Source organism: Castor canadensis, chromosome 4 (assembly GCF_047511655.1).
Source record: "Castor canadensis chromosome 4, mCasCan1.hap1v2, whole genome shotgun sequence".
Taxonomy (NCBI): domain Eukaryota; kingdom Metazoa; phylum Chordata; class Mammalia; order Rodentia; family Castoridae; genus Castor; species Castor canadensis.
The window spans coordinates 182,126,810-182,142,560 of record NC_133389.1 but is presented as its reverse complement, the minus strand read 5'-3'; the positions used below and the strand labels follow the sequence as shown (position 1 = coordinate 182,142,560).

Here is a 15,751-nt window from a genome sequence, read left to right as displayed (position 1 = left end):
AAGGAACAAGGGTTTTTGCTGGTTGAGATAAGGATAGCTATACAGGGCATTGACTCACATTGATTTCCTGTGCGTGGGTGTTACCTTCTAGGTTAATTCTTTTTGATCTAACCTTTTCTCTAGTACCTGTTCCCCTTTTCCTATTGGCCTCAGTTGCTTTAAGGTATCTGCTTTAGTTTCTCTGCGTTAAGGGCAACAAATGCTAGCTAGTTTTTTAGGTGTCTTACCTATCCTCACCCCTCCCTTGTGTGCTCTCGCTTTTATCATCTGCTCAAAGTCCAATCCCCTTGTTGTGTTTGCCCTTGATCTAATGTCCACATATGAGGGAGAACATACGATTTTTGGTCTTTTGGGCCAGGCTAACCTCACTCAGAATGATGTTCTCCAATTCCATCCATTTACCAGCGAATGATAACATTTTGTTCTTCTTCATGGCTGCATAAAATTCCATTGTGTATAGATGCCACATTTTCTTGATCCATTCGTCAGTGGTGGGGCATCTTGGCTGTTTCCATAACTTGGCTATTGTGAATAGTGCTGCAATAAACATGGGTGTGCAGGTGCCTCTGGAGTAACCTGTGTCACAGTCTTTTGGGTATATCCCCAAGAGTGGTATTGCTGGATCAAATGGTAGATCAATGTCCAGCTTTTTAAGTAGCCTCCAAATTTTTTTCCAGAGTGGTTGTACTAGTCTACATTCCCACCAACAGTGTAAGAGGGTTCCTTTTTCCCTGCATCCTCGCCAACATCTGTTGTTGGTGGTGTTGCTGATGATGGCTGTTCTAACAGGGGTGAGGTGGAATCTTAGCGTGGTTTTAATTTGCAGAAAATGATAATCTTAATTATTTTATATGTCAATTCTTTTAATAGGTTAATACCACATTTTGATATATTTGTTAGTCCTTATATTTCCGTTTGGTAATCCCTCAATTAAATATTTTGCCTTTTTTTTCAATTTGAAAAGATGAATATATTCATCTTTTTCTTAATGATTTGGAAATGTGTTTGATATGTTAACAATACCAAACCTTTGCTGTTTATTCTGGGACAATTTTTCCCATTCAGTGATTTGTGTTTACATTTAATTGGTGTTTCTATATAGGTAAAACATTTTTACTGTATGTAGCAAATTGTTTTCTTGGTGGTTTTTGCATGAAATTTTGCTTAGTGAGATTTTTGCCATGCTTGGAAATTATAAAGCCAACCAATTCCTCCATAGCAGGTGCTGTTTCATTTTGAGACATTGAGTTATTTGATGCATCTTATTTATTTTAAGTTAAAGAAGCAAAGCCATACTTTGTGGATCTAGCATGAACTCAGGACTCTTCTTGTGCCTAGACTTTTGGAAGCATCCCCTGTTATCCATTTTGGGCCTTGAATCTCTCTCTTTTCTGCTTATGTAGGAAATGATTTCATGTCAGTCTCACAGGACTGTGTGAACTAAGAGTACTGAAGGCATGTTTCTGGGTACCAGGTAACCCTACACATACTTCTTTTGGGAAAGGAGAGGAACTGAAGGAAGACTTGGGGACCAGGGCCAGCTCTGGAACAGATTTGATTTTCACCTCACTGCTGTTGAGCTATGTGACATTGGGCACATAGTCCATCTTTTCTCAGGTGCATCTGCTCATCTACAACCCTGAGGGGCAGGATGAGAAGACATTTCAGTTCCCATTTGGCTTGAAAGATGCACAATGCTGGGCCTGACAGGCCACATGGGTGGAGAAGGTGGACTAGGCTGCAGGGAGCAGGTGGCTCTTGGTTCTGTGACTCAGTGCTGCAGGTCACCAAAACAGTAGCTGCAAGAGTCCACTCCGAGGATGAGTGATGGAGAGCACCAATGACTCACCTGATTATTTGTGTGGTTCTAGTGCTGCTCCTAGGAAAACGTCTCAAACACAGGGCCTGCCAGTCACATCCTGATCCAATGGACTTTATTTGTTCTGTAAATAAAAGTGGATCCGCATGCTAGGGATGGCAATTTGCCTCATCATTAAATTAACTGGAGGGTTTAAAAATCACAAAAGTCTTGATTTCATGTTTCTCTTTAAACTGGGAAAGTCTTGGGCCAGCCTGTAATCCCAGCTACTTGGGAAGCAAAGGTTGGAAGATTGTTGTCCTAGATCAGCTGGACAGAAGCAAGACCCTATCTGAAAAACCCTAAACTAAAGCAAAAGGGGGGGGGGTATGACTCAGCAGCACAGCCATGAGGAGACCTAAGCAAGGCACTGCTGTCCCCACCTCCCTCCACTGTCCTCCAGCTCTGGGTTTTCTATTGCCATCCTTCCTCATTTGTGTAGTTTGTCTTGTAGTAAGAGGTGGAATAATTAAATATTTCTCATGTCTTTCTTATGCCATATACAAAATGCAAAAATAAAAGAATAAGAAGACACTAAGTTCCAAGAAGAAAAATGAGACAAAACAATCGGTGTGCAGAAATGCAATAATTCTGTGCATTTATTTTTGCAAACAAGTGCATGTGTGCACAAAATTCAAATAAGGATGCAGGTATAGAGCACTACTTAATAAGAACTATGATCAATATAAGGCAGAAAATTAAACAAACAGTGAAAAAAGGGAACAAGTCCAACAGGGCTTTAAAAATATATATATAAATTTAGTAACTGACGTGGCCAAGACATGCACTGTTGCTTTAAGAGAGAAACAACTGCCCAGACATGAGGACAAGCTTAGAACAGCGTCTCTGAGAGCACTGTGTTCTGCACAAGGAAAGTATATGTAAGTGTCACTTTAGTGGACAGTGTTGCTGCTCTGTCTGTTGAGGACAGTGTGAGGAAGTTCCTCCTTCCTTTCCTTCCTCTTCTCTTCCTCCTCCTTCTTGCCCCTTCCCCTTTCCCTTCTCCTTCTCCTCTTATTGATTCTTCTCCCTCTCTCTCTCCCTCTCTCTCTCCCTCTCTCTCTCCCTCTTCTTTTAGTTTTTTTTTTTTTTTTGGTACTGGGAATTGAACCCAGGGCCTTGCCCATGCTATGCAAGTTCTCTACCACCTGAGCTATGCCCCGCCCTTTTGTTTTTGTTCTGTTTTTAAGACTAGGTCTTGATGCTACCTTCTCCAGAGCTGGCCTGTAATGGAGCTCCTCCTGCCTCCACCTCCCACCTCCCAAGTAGCTGGGATTCCAGACGTGTGCCACTATGCCCTGCTTTGTCTCTTTTCTTTTTGTTTCTTTTGGTGTCCTCGTTGGGTCTGAGGAGCATAGGTCAGGGATTGTGTGGGATGTCTCTAAGGTGGCATTTGTCTATGCTCTTCTCTTGATTAGACAGGGATTGTGTGGCTTGGAGACGAAGCCCATACTATCAGCAGGGCTTACCACTGTTGCTGTTGACCTTGGCCACCAGGCCAGGCAGTGTTGGTCAGGTTTCTCTTCCTCACTGGCCACATTTGTACTCGCTTTGTGCTGGAGCCCACACCCAAAGAATGGGAATTAGGCATCACCTCCAGAGGATGAAGTACCTAGTGACATTACCTGGAGTTCCTCCGTGTGGGAGGTCCATCTCTCTTTTCTGCCTCTCCTATTTAGTTGTTCAAGTATTTATCGCCATTGCGGTGGACTGATGGTATTTATTTTTTATCTTTACTTGTAATCCCATTCAGTCCTTCAGCTGGGCTAGGGGAACTTTTGCAGTTGTTGCCTGAGTCCCTTTGACCTAACCCCATTGATCATTTCTTTTCCTCTAAAATTCTTTGAGCATTTCCTTACTTTTTAGCATTATAAGATACTTTCAGGTTCATTTTGTATGTTTTGTGCCTAAATCCTGGAAGCAGCCATCACTCCCAGAGCCCTGGTTCCTATTATTGGAGAATGGTGTTAGAAACCAATGTCTGGGCATGAGTGTGTAAGTTACAGTTTTAAATTTTGATTTTAAGTTTCTTCCTGGAGATCATAATTCACTTAAGCATGTTGAGTCTTTTCTATTTTTCATATTAGGAACTTACAATCAAAGAGTCACTTAAGTGGATGAATGGAGGGATTTTAGAAGAATCTATTCCCATCCTTTATTTCACAATAATATCATCTACAAGAAGTTGGCCAGTCACCTTCAGTCATAGAACTGGTGTGAGCAGATGGTACTGAGTCCCCTGGCCACAAAAGAGTCCTCGGCTCTTCTGTCACTCAGTCAAGACCAGAGCTGCCCATCTCCTGAGGTGTGGGGGTCATGCTTTGGTCTGCAGCTCCTGCGGACAGCCCTTGGCCTGTGAGCTTTCTCTCCTAAGCACACTGGATGGGCACGTTTGCCAGGGGGAGCAAGGGAATCACTAGTTATCTCTGTGGTCTTTGGGCGGCCACAGCTTCAAAGGATCCTGCTACAGAGCAGGAGTAGATGCTTCGTTTGGTTGGTTGTAAGTACAAAGGGTCAAGTTCATCCCCGTAGGACAGACTGAGGAGGATGCCGGAAGCAGAGCCTCTATCACTGAGGCTTCACCACTCCTACCTCCACCCCTTATGCTGCTGAGTCTCTCTAACCATGGTTTTGGAATGAAAGTTGAGTTCTTCCTCTCTTTTCTTACTTCCAAATCTACAGCGCTCCAAACCATAAATTCTTTAATACTGCAGGCTGTCAGCCATCTTTATCCTTTTCTCCCAGCTTCATTTGCTGTTCACTTTTAAGTATTTTACTTAAAACCATCCTAAAGACCCAATCACACTGTCCTCACTACATGGGATCCCATGTAGACTATGGTAACAAAGGCAGGATCACCAGGTGGGAAAACCAACTGACCAGCCAACAAACCAGCCAACCGAGCAATCAACAAACCGTCAGATTCAAATGAGTTTTGGTCTCTGAGGTGGAGTTGAAGCTTTAGTTTTACCATTCCTAGGAAGAGAACCCTTCCCCCAGAGACAGGAATGGTTTGCAATGTACATAAAAATGTTTACTTGTTTTACGAGTTATTTTCCCTGCCTTCTTTCTTTGTTACTTCTTCCTCTCCGTGACTTTCTCATCCTCTCCCGCTCAGAGAAAAGAGAATGAGAAATACTTTTCTCCAGGGAATCTCCAGGCTCTGGGGATGACCTGACTCCAGGGTCTGTTGTGGCCAAGTCTCCTTTACCAAAAATCCCTGCTAATAAAATCACTTCTGTCTGTGGCAGCTCTGAGACACTTTGTCAAGAGCGCTCAACTGAAGCACAAAAAACATTCCAGAAATCTGGAATTGTTGACCCATCTATTAAGATTTGACCTTATTTCCCCTTTGGTTTTATTTTGTCCAAGTTGTGACACAAGTTATCTTACAAAAATAATAAGTTAACCTTAGCCATCTACAATATGTGGAGGTTAAGAGTTATCTTCCAGGTGGGATTATGATGACAAAACAAGATAATAAATGAGGCACCAAATCACAGCCTGCCATATAGGCTTCCCCAACTTTCTTTTTATGGGCAATAGTGACAAATTATGCGTTAGAAAATTTGAAAAAATGATGATGAATGAACAACATTCTGCTTGCATTATAATTTGGAGCTTTCTTAATTGATTTACATTTTTGTTTTCTGAGGGTCTTTTTTTCTACATGTATGCCTAAAATAGCTTCATAAAATACTTCTTAAAAGCAGGGCTCTGTCTTGCAAGATATCTTATATGCACTGAATGAGAGACGAGTAAGCCAGAACACATGGCTCCAAGGCTCAAGTTGCCATGCTAGCAGCTTGGAACGCTGCGGGGTTTGAGACCTTAGTCTGCTGGGCAGGACTGCTTCCGCCCAGGGACACAGCAGTGACTCTACTGATCTAGAAGACTGAGCACACATGTGGCCATGTTTGTCCTGATACCACTCACTGGGCCAACAGCCAAAGAAGCAATTACTCTGTGATCACCAAGGAGAGATTACATGGCTGCTACACACTAGGAGCAAGGCAGACCATGTTTGGAACATGGTGTGTTTTTTGCATGTCTCTTAGTAACTTCCATGTAAAAACTAACTAATAAAGAAGTTTAGTTGAAGACAAGAGAAAGCAAAGAAAAGACAGGATGGTTGAGAACTGAAACTCTTTGGAAATGAAGACTGGGGTCCCTCTACGAAGTAAAGAACCAGAGCAGCCATGGTTCTGGGTAAGGGCAAGGAAATATGGACCAGTGGTAGAAGGAAGCCATGGAGACTAATGTGGTCTTGTGCCAAATTACAGAAGTGAGGATTGTAGAAGTTTTGGATATTTTCTATGTGCTTATCAGATATAAGGTTTTTTTCATATTAACCATTTGCTCTACTCTTTCCCATTTTTATGTTATGTACAAGTTTGTTGGAAAATCATTTTATAATTTATGGCCCCAATTTCCATGGGACTATGATAGAATTGGAGAAGTGGTTAATAAAACCAATGATAAATATAATTGACTGTTGGGAGTGCGTGTCTCCTCATTTGGGGGAAAGAGTAAGAATTTCTTCATCTGTAAGCCAGACAGCTGCATCTTGTGTCTTGCTAGGTAGAAATGTGGAGCTGTTCTGTGATTACACAGATGTGCAAATGTATGTAAAGCATGCATATGAGAGCTGAGGAGCCAGAAGGGTGGACTGTGGCTCTGAGCTCCAAATTTGTCATTCATTGCCTGATCTGTAAAATAAAAATGGCCCTTTGACTATTTTCCCCTGGACTGTTAGAGAAACATTTGTCAGTAGAAGTCTCCAGAGAGTCACTGCTGGGGAAGGGCTTTCCTTCTTTTTCCAGGGCATCCCCTTGACCCCTGCAGTGTGGGGACTCTCTAGCACGCACTCTCCTGCACGCCCTGAGGCTTCTGCAGCAGGTACAGCTGCTCCAGTGCCTGGCAGCCAGCAGCGTCCCCCAACATCTCCCAGTAAGCGGCTTTGTGGCAGCACCCCCGACAAGTTACCTCCTAGTGAAAAGTCTCGGGAACCCTAGGGAACACATGCAGCAAGTTTTAGAGGGCTCATTTCCAGCAAGTGGGCTGATGCAACACCACAGCAATCCTCTGCTGTTCTGTGAGACAGGGCTGCATCTTATCCCGCAGTCTGAATCCTCTCAGCTGGGATATGGGGTCAAGGTCTTCCTTGAACGCCATCTCAGCTCCAGGGAGAGTGTTTTCTCCTTACATCTGTTCTTCCTGTTTTCACTCGAGTTCACTTTTGCTATCCAATCCCTTGCTAACTCTGATCCTTCATCTTCCTGAATAATTCTTTACACCCAATTTCCCCTGTTTAAATGACTGTGTGGTTTGGTTTCTGCCTCCTGATTAAACTGCAACTGATACAAGGCCATGATCTTCCAAAACACAAGTTTGGAAATATTAAAACTCAGCTTACATTATTGCAATTGGAAATATACTCCTGACCAATTTACACATTTGGTGCCTGTGTGTCTTTTACTCTGCTCCTATTTCTAGTATAGTACATAGAATATTATCCAAAGGCAGCCAGGCTGTTTTGTTTTCCCCATTGTTGATCAGCCTCGTGCATAAAACACCTCTCATCCGGGAAACGCTGAGGGCTGAATCCCCCAGAGCTCAGAGGTCTGAGCTTGGTCAAGCTGCAAACCATCTGGACTTGGACAACTTAACGGGGGGATGGAGAAGGTGGATGTTTTCCAAATCAAATGTGTGTGTGCTTGATGATTCTTTGAGTTTCATTTTCAGATTTCAAGCTAATCTGAAAAGAAAAACACAAAACGCCAGACCTTCAAAGGAAATTGCTTTGTAAGTTTTTTAATGGCATGGCAACAGGAGTGAAGCCCTTCAGCTGTCCCAGATGTAGCTCTGGAAAATCATTTCTGCTCCTGATATCAGGCCTCAGCCCAAATGCTAGAACAGCCAGGGCAGGTCCTCCCACCCCAGGCCGCCAGGCAGGCACAACCGCCTGACTTTTTTTCAGTAAAGCTGGCTTCACTTTTCTCTGTCTGCTAAATAAATATTATCTGAATTGCCTTTTATTTTCTGCAGTTTTTAGGGTAGCTATATTTTTTGTTGAGGAAACATGTTATGAATCTATATGCCTGAATTTCCCTCCCGTCCATCCCATGGCCTCCTGATCCGTTCAAAGCCCCCTCCCCATCTGCACACTGAATGAGGGCCAGGACACAACTTAGTGTGTGATCCACAACTGTTCACCAACCTTGTGGCGAGACCGTGAGTGACTGGGAACTCACGAAAGAAAAGAGCTCTCACCTCCACAGTGAAGTCCACAGAACTGCAAATCTCCATACTTTCCTGTAGGTTTGTCACTCCCCCTTCCTCTCCCCCACTTTCCCTCGCCTCCCCCTGGCCTGGGACAAAGAGGGTGTGGTGTGCAAGGATGACAATATTCTTCTCACTCATGACTCAGTCACCATATGATCCTGTGAAGAGGCTTCCCACTCTGGGCCAAGCTTCTGCACTAGTGTCAAGAAGGGCTAGGATTGCTTCCAGCTAAGCGTTGTTACTGCCTTAAATATCCTCCTAAATTTCTCCCAGTAGTTCACCCTGCAGAGATGGTGGCAGCAGGAAGTCATGGACTCTCCTCCAAGTGTCTGGGATACTGCTGGGTGTGTAACTCTACGCTGTCCTACTTGGCCGTCTGAACAAAGATAACCAGACTTTCCAAGAGATGAGCTGCAGAGTTCAAGTCCCTCTTCAAGGGACAAAGAGGAAGCTCTGTGGTCAAGGCTTAGGAGGGTGTCCTACTTCAGTGTTGGCTACTATAACCATATACCTGAGGCTGGGTAATTTATAACAAGAAGAAATTAATTTTTTCACAGTTACGGAATCTGGGCAGGCCAAGGTCAAGGCATCTGGTGAGGACAGTGGAAGCATGTGTTATCTCGTCTTCTTCCTTTTGTTACAGAGCCACTAGTCCTGCCTTGGGGGGGCTCCACCCTCATGGCCTGATATAATTCTAACTACCTCCCAAAGGCCTCATCTTGCATTCATACATTCACCAATGTATGAATTTGGGGGTTAGGTTTCCAATGCATGAACCATGTGTCCACATTCAAGGCACAACAGATGCTGAATTGGTGGAGACATCCAGCATGTCAGAGAAAGAGGACTGTGGGCACCCAGACACAAGTCCTGCTTGGGCCGTGAGGAAGAAGGGAGAGGGGTAAAGGTGAGGTCTTTGCCCTTCCCATGTGTTCACCTGGCCTTTAGAGTCTTTAGCAGGGGACCCTCCTATGCCTCACTTCACAGACCCTAAATGGACATCTCAGAAGGGGACCAACCTTGTTAGGAGATGGCAAGGCCATCTGGCCCCAGGGAATCCTTCAGAATGTCTACCTCCTGCCATTTTCCAAAAGAGAAGTTAGTTGCACAAGGTGGTTGGGTGTTGTCTCCTGATTGCCCGCTGGGAGCTGCCATGTCCAATATACCCACTTGCTCCTGCTGTGGTCACAGCTGTCTGCGAGCTCTACATCCAAAGGACTGGGACCGCCAGGTGTGCCACCGGAGGACATGTGGGCCTGTGGGGATGGTCCCGCTCATCTCCTCCTTGGCCACAAGCTCTGGGCCTGGGCTTGAGTCTGTTGGGTGTTTGGTCACCTCCTTGAATCTTAGTTTGTCCTTTGTGAAATAGAGATGGTAGGTTTTTACAGTGCCTTAGAGGTTAAAGGAGACAGAACACGTGGATGACTCTAAACCCCGCTTCATAATATAGGATAACCCTTGGACTTATTTACTGGTTGGCCCACTATGTATTGAAACCTTCACTGTGGACCTGTTCTGTTCAAATTCAGGGGCTATTGCAGTGAACAAAGGGGACATGATGCCACCCACACAATCCTTACATTCTGGGGACACCAGGCACAAAGCAAAAGCACCAAATCCTGTGACTGACATGTACATCTGTCAGGGGTTTTCATTAAGGTGTAGATTAAGAATTTAAAACTTAGGATGATGAGAGGCTGAGACCCTCAGTGCCTCTTAGTGACTGTGAAAGTCACCATGCTCACCTGGACACTTCACAAGGAGGGAAGAGGGTTTCCTTAAAGAAGGAAAAGCTTTCCAGACCCCATGGTGTATGCCCTATTCATGGTTACATTTTAACATACAAGAACCTGCTGTGTATTTGAACATTCAGAAGCACAAACCAACTATTTAAGGACCTTAGAGAAAATCTAAGGTCTTTATTTCCATACTTGCGCTCCTGCTGCAATAAATACACTTGGATGCGAAAGGAAAAGACAGCCTGGCACAGTTGACAAAGTTGACTGCACAGCCAAACACCAGAGTGACTCATCACTAGCCCATAAATACTGGTGGCAGCTACTCCCACTCCTGTCTGAGATTGTCAGGAGCTCTGACAATACTCAGGACTTCAGGATAATTTAATATGTGAGTTAGTCTTTCCATAAAAAGTGGACCCACGCATGCAGTTAGTTTGAAGTTTCTTTGGAAGAAGAATGCTGACATGTTCCATTTGTTTTTTGGTCGTTGGAACTAACAGCTATTTTCTGCCTCAGTGGTTCTTGGGTCTTTTTTTGTGGAAAGGACATAGCAACTCCTGCCTAGACACATAACATTTAAATATTACTAATCTTTGGCCAAGTCACAGCTTGGTTTGTACAAAAAAAAAAAAAGCACAGTGAATGTAATGGTGGATACCTTGGAAACAAACAAACAAACAAGACATCCATTTGAAAAATAGATTAAATATAGCAGAATAAGTTCTAGGACATTTAGTAAGTGAGAGGCAGCACACTTGCCTTTTGATTAGTAACTATGGAGGAGCTGTTAAAAGACTTTTGGCACAGTGTACGTTCAGGGATTATTGGTCACCCCATGGACTAATGGGTGCGAATTTCCAGTGTAGCAGCTCCAAGTTGGTGATCTCTTTGGGTGGCTTCCGCCGGGGGAGGGGGCACTTTGGAAATATCTGTGGTGTACATTTCCTAGAAGGACCCCACCCCACATAGTCTTAGGGCTTCCTCTTCCCGTGTGGATTCTTTTCTCTCGAACCACTTTGTCACTTGAGTCAACTTGTACTCTGGATGAAAAAATAGTCATAATTTTGTTGCTTAAATTTTCATCTGCTCATCATTTAAATGGAAACTTACACAGGCTCCATGAGGACAGTTGGAATAAGGATGATTGTAGCTAACATTTGCAGATTCTGAGCAAGTAGCACATTTGCTGGGTGAATTCTTTAAGTTCTCATGACCTATAAGCCACGTTTCTTCTACTCTCACACCACAACAGCAGCACAGAAGACTTGGGTGATCCCCAAATGGATGGGGTTTCTCTCCACCACTCAACCAGTCAGCAAACAAGCAAGCAAGCAAGGAATCCTCCACCAGACACCAGCCAGGTGACCTCTACTTCCACTCACTTCTGACTCTGTCTACCTGCGATGATCTCATAGCCCACAGGTTGAGAGCTGTCCCCAAGACATCACCACCCCCATTTTGGATGCTGATCACAAGCCCCAGATAGTTTTGCCTGTGTCTCTGACCAATGGACTATCAATGCATTGATGTAGTTGGGAGTTCACTGTGGCACCCTGAGATCCCATGGCACACAATTTGGGAGTCATGGCCTTATGAAAGGGTAGTGGAGGAACTCAGCCAAGGCACCCATCTACCAGATGGTGAAGCCTGGAGTCAAACCTCTAATGGGTACGCCCAGAATGCACCCTTTTGGTTTCTGTGCTCCTCACCGTCGGCTTCTTACTGGAAAGGGAGTGGAAATAGATGACCTAGAATGAAATCACTTGGTTTTCTTTACCATTCATTGGCTCATTTCACTCATCCAAAAAATGCACGCTGTGTCCCATAGTGCAGTGGGAGAGAGAGATGAGAGGAGAGAGCTAGGGTTGTATGCTCTTGGCACACCGAGAGGACAACACAGGCTAAATCCTGGGTGGGAGCGGAAGGACATGGGTCTACCAGCAGGGAGCACAGACACAGGCACTGAGAGCATGGGCAGTTGAAGCTGACCAGCTCCCTGGAAGCAGATGCAGCTCTGCCAAGGTGCTGCTCACTCATTGCCCAGACAGCCTGGCCCCCTGAAGCATTCCCGGTCATCAGACCGTTATGATCACACACGTACTCAGCTCAGACTGGCACGAGCTGACTCTGAGATGGACGTTTCCTCTCATTAATGGTGCTGAAATTTTCACTTGGCTCCTTATGAAATTTGAAAATAGAAATTCAGTGCCTTAGCAACTTTTACTTATGTGTGTGTGTGCTTTTTCCTTTTTAAAACCAGTCATGTACAGCTCTGTCCTGTGGTCAAATAATGCATGCCTTTCCTCCTTGCCAGGACCATATTCTCCTTGGAGGGGACCATACTTTACAAATGCAGCAAGGTGACTGGCATTTATTGAGCACCTACTCAGGAGTAGCCACTCCTTCCCCCAGGGCTCAGACTTGATGGTGTAGGGACAGCCAAAGCACTCACAGGTACAGGACACATGCTTAATGGTGTGGGTTGGAATAGAGTCTTTAGGACCAAGTCAAAGCTGGGAGCAGAGAGGGAGAGAGAGAGAGAGATTGAGAGAGCTTGGATAAAGTTTGATTTAGCACAATGTCAGGCAGCCCCAGCTGCCTGGCCATGGAACAGCAAGTGGCTGGGGCTGGGTGGACAGGAGGAGGGCAAGGATCAGTAGCTGCACGACTTTGCTGGGAGGCAGGTGTTTTCCTGATGCCATGGGAGAATTTTCAGCAGATAAGGATGATCCTTATGGAGATAAAGTCATAAAACGAGCCCCTGATTCACAAAGTCAGACCTTAGCATGAATTGTACAATTTAAAATGCATTGCTACAGCCCTTACTATTTTCTATCACCATTCAACAAATAATGACTACATTTCTATTGTATGCTGGGCGCCATGGTGGGGGTGGCCTTTGAGGCTGACCTTCTTTCTGCTGAGGAGGCCTCACTGGTCCCTCACACTGACAAGAGCCCGTTTGTCTGCCTGGTACCTGCTCTCCCTTGTTCCCCTGGCACCTTACTGCCAACCAGAGAGGAAGAAGGTGAACTGTCTCAGGGTTCCAGGGTCCTGTATGCAAGCCTTTAGTGGTTTATATCCAAACCCAGGAGCGTTCTGCTTGCCTCGGTTGACAGGGGACAGCCCTTGAGCCACCATCACACAGGCTACACATCCCGACCTTTGGCTTAAAAAGAAAAAGAAAAAAGCCTGTCTTCTATGCATATTTTAAAACATTTAACAGGGAGCTTAGAAAGGCTTTCTTTTTCCTAAGATGGGAAAAAAGTGGATTCAGCTCTCTGGCAAGGTGCTCCTCTTCGCCTTCTCCTTGACCTAGTCACATGCCAGAGTCTGGGTGAGATAGAAAGCTGTGTGTGTGTGTGTGTGTGTGTGTGTGTGTGTGTGTGTTAGAAAGTTCTAGACACTTCAAGAAGCTCAAAAGCCTCTTGCATGCTGTGTGCTAAGGTGGGTGAGGCCTACAGTGGTAGGTCCTCTTACTCTCTACCGTCTAGTAGAGTTTGATCAACATGGTCCGCATTCAGGAAACTGAAAGATGGGAGGAGAGTGGGGGAACATCTCTGAGGTTCTGCTCATCCTTAACCAAAGACCCCAGTTCCTATCACAAAGTCGTCACCAAGCCTTTTTGTTTGTTCATCTCAAGCTTCTATGCTACCTCCAAACCCTCTTCAGATCTCCCTGTCTGGTGCTCCCACCTGTTTTCTCTCTGGATCTCCTTCATGCGAGCAGGGCTGAAGTGCACTAACAAGAAAAGGGAACTCACAAACCACCTCTCCATTGCTCACAGAGGGATCTTTCTGAGGAGTGAAAGAAAGCCTAGGGAGTGCACCCTGCAAGGCGGGGAGCCGGTAAATCAGCCACAAAGGGTGTTGCACTGGAAATTGCAGCACACATTCTGTTTTTTGAAATTAAGGCATAATCCACACATGGATTATACACCCACATACAGTTTTGAGAACTTTGTAACACATGCCTAGCTATATGAACACGTGAACAAGACGTGGAGGAGTTCCAGCATCCCCAAGCTTCCTCATCCACCCCAGAGTCAACCACTCCTCTACTCCCAACCCTGGCAGCCCTGGCCTTTTCCCTGAGCCTGTCATTTTTTCTTTTCTAGAATGTCATATGAAGGGAACCATGGTGTATGTAGCCTTTCGAGTCTGGCTTCTTTCACTTAACACAATGTATTTGAGATCTACCCAGGTTATTGTGAATAGCAATAGTTTGTTCTTATTTCATTTTTTGACAGGTTTCGAGGAATACTGGCCATGTATCTTGCTATTGGAGTTGAAGGTTTTCTTATGATAAGACAGGGATAATGTGCTTAAATGAGAGGAAGACTATGATGGTAGAGTCATTTTCATTGCGTTGCATCAGGTGTGCAAGCCATCAGCACTAATCGCAACTGCTGCTATTGACCTTGACCCCTGGCTGAGCCATTTGTCAGGTCTCCCCACTATAAAATCATTTCTTTCCCCCTGTATTTCCTTCCCGTGGAAGGAAGTCACTTCGTATAGCCTACACTTAAGGAGTGGAGAGGTATGCCCTACTTTCTTGGGGATAGAATATCCACGTGAATTTTTTGGAACTTTTCTACATTGGAAACTTGTCTCTCCCTCTTCTGACCTACTTCTTAACTTATTCAATTCATATCTGTATGAATCATGGGTATTTATTTTACACACTGAGTTACAACACTACTTCATTTTGTTGCTCACATCATTCCAGTTTTGGCCACCAGAAACTCTTTCACTTGGCTTCTATGCCAACATCCAGTGAGGTTTCCTTGTTTTTGAGAATTTTATTACTTATAGCACTACACAATACTCCAACCTCATCTGTGTATTTCTTTCCTAGCTCTAGAATCAGCCTTTCCTCCCTGAGCCCTGGTTCTTCCCACTATGGAATCATACCCACCATTCACGGAAGCCTGGTGTGTTCATTGCCTCCTGTGGAGTCTCATCCTTAAGACCCTCTCAGCCAACAGAGCAAAGAAATCTATGCGTGCGTGCTAACCCTTGTATATGTACATATCAATAAATAGTTCTGCATGTAAGCACTTGTATTTATATTAATTTAAAATGCGTCCATACTGACATCTTCAACTCCAATCATTGCCACAAAGATCACAGCTGGCTCCTTCCCTTGCTTATCTGTGACTTCCCACTCCAACAGCAAGAAATCTTATTCCTTCCACTTTCCATCCACTTACTTAGTTGTTCAGTTGTAGTACACACGTAGACTACTAGGACGATTATTAGCTGTGTACCCTGAGAGACACCTTCATCAAGAAGATGACAGTGCTTATGTGCAGTGCCCTTTGCCTTCATCTAACAGACTTCACTGTCTCCAAAGTTATTAGGTCAGAACTAGTGGCCCACTCCCTTCTCAGAGGCATTTCCTACATTCATAACCCATCTGGATTTTTTTGCCAGTCATCATTTTCTGAGAACTTTCTGGGATCTCTCACCCTCATAAATTACTTTAAAAAATTTGGATACGTTAATATTCACACTTAGCAGGTCACTAGTGACTCATGCCCGTACTCCTAGCTATTTGGGAGACTGAGATTGGGAGCATCATGGTTGGAGACCAGCCCAGACAAAAAGTTAGTGAGACCCCATCTCAACTGATAGCTGGGCATGGTTGTGTGTACCTGTCATCCCAGAGATGGTGGGAAGTGTAAAAATAGGAGGATCATGGTCCATGCATGTCTGCGCAAAAAGCTAGGGCTTATCCCCAAATTAACCATAGCACCTGCCTCGCAAGCATGACTCCCTGAGTTCAAATCCCAGTATCACCACCAAAAAAAAAAAAAAAGTGTTCACTCTTTGAGCTGTAGAGTTTGTGGACATTTTACAAATGCAAA

At 44.6% G+C, this 15,751-nt stretch overlaps 1 long non-coding RNA gene across 1 annotated transcript in view; it reads left to right on the top strand.

Annotated features, from left to right (window-relative positions):
• The window catches only part of LOC141422673 (uncharacterized), a 32,936-nt gene extending 18,009 nt beyond the window's left edge, over positions 1 to 14,927 (top strand). The window contains exon 3 of the long non-coding RNA XR_012447431.1: positions 14,740 to 14,927. This is a non-coding gene — a long non-coding RNA (uncharacterized lncRNA). The remainder of the gene's footprint in view (positions 1 to 14,739) is intronic.
• Positions 14,928 to 15,751: the final 824 nt, after the last annotated feature.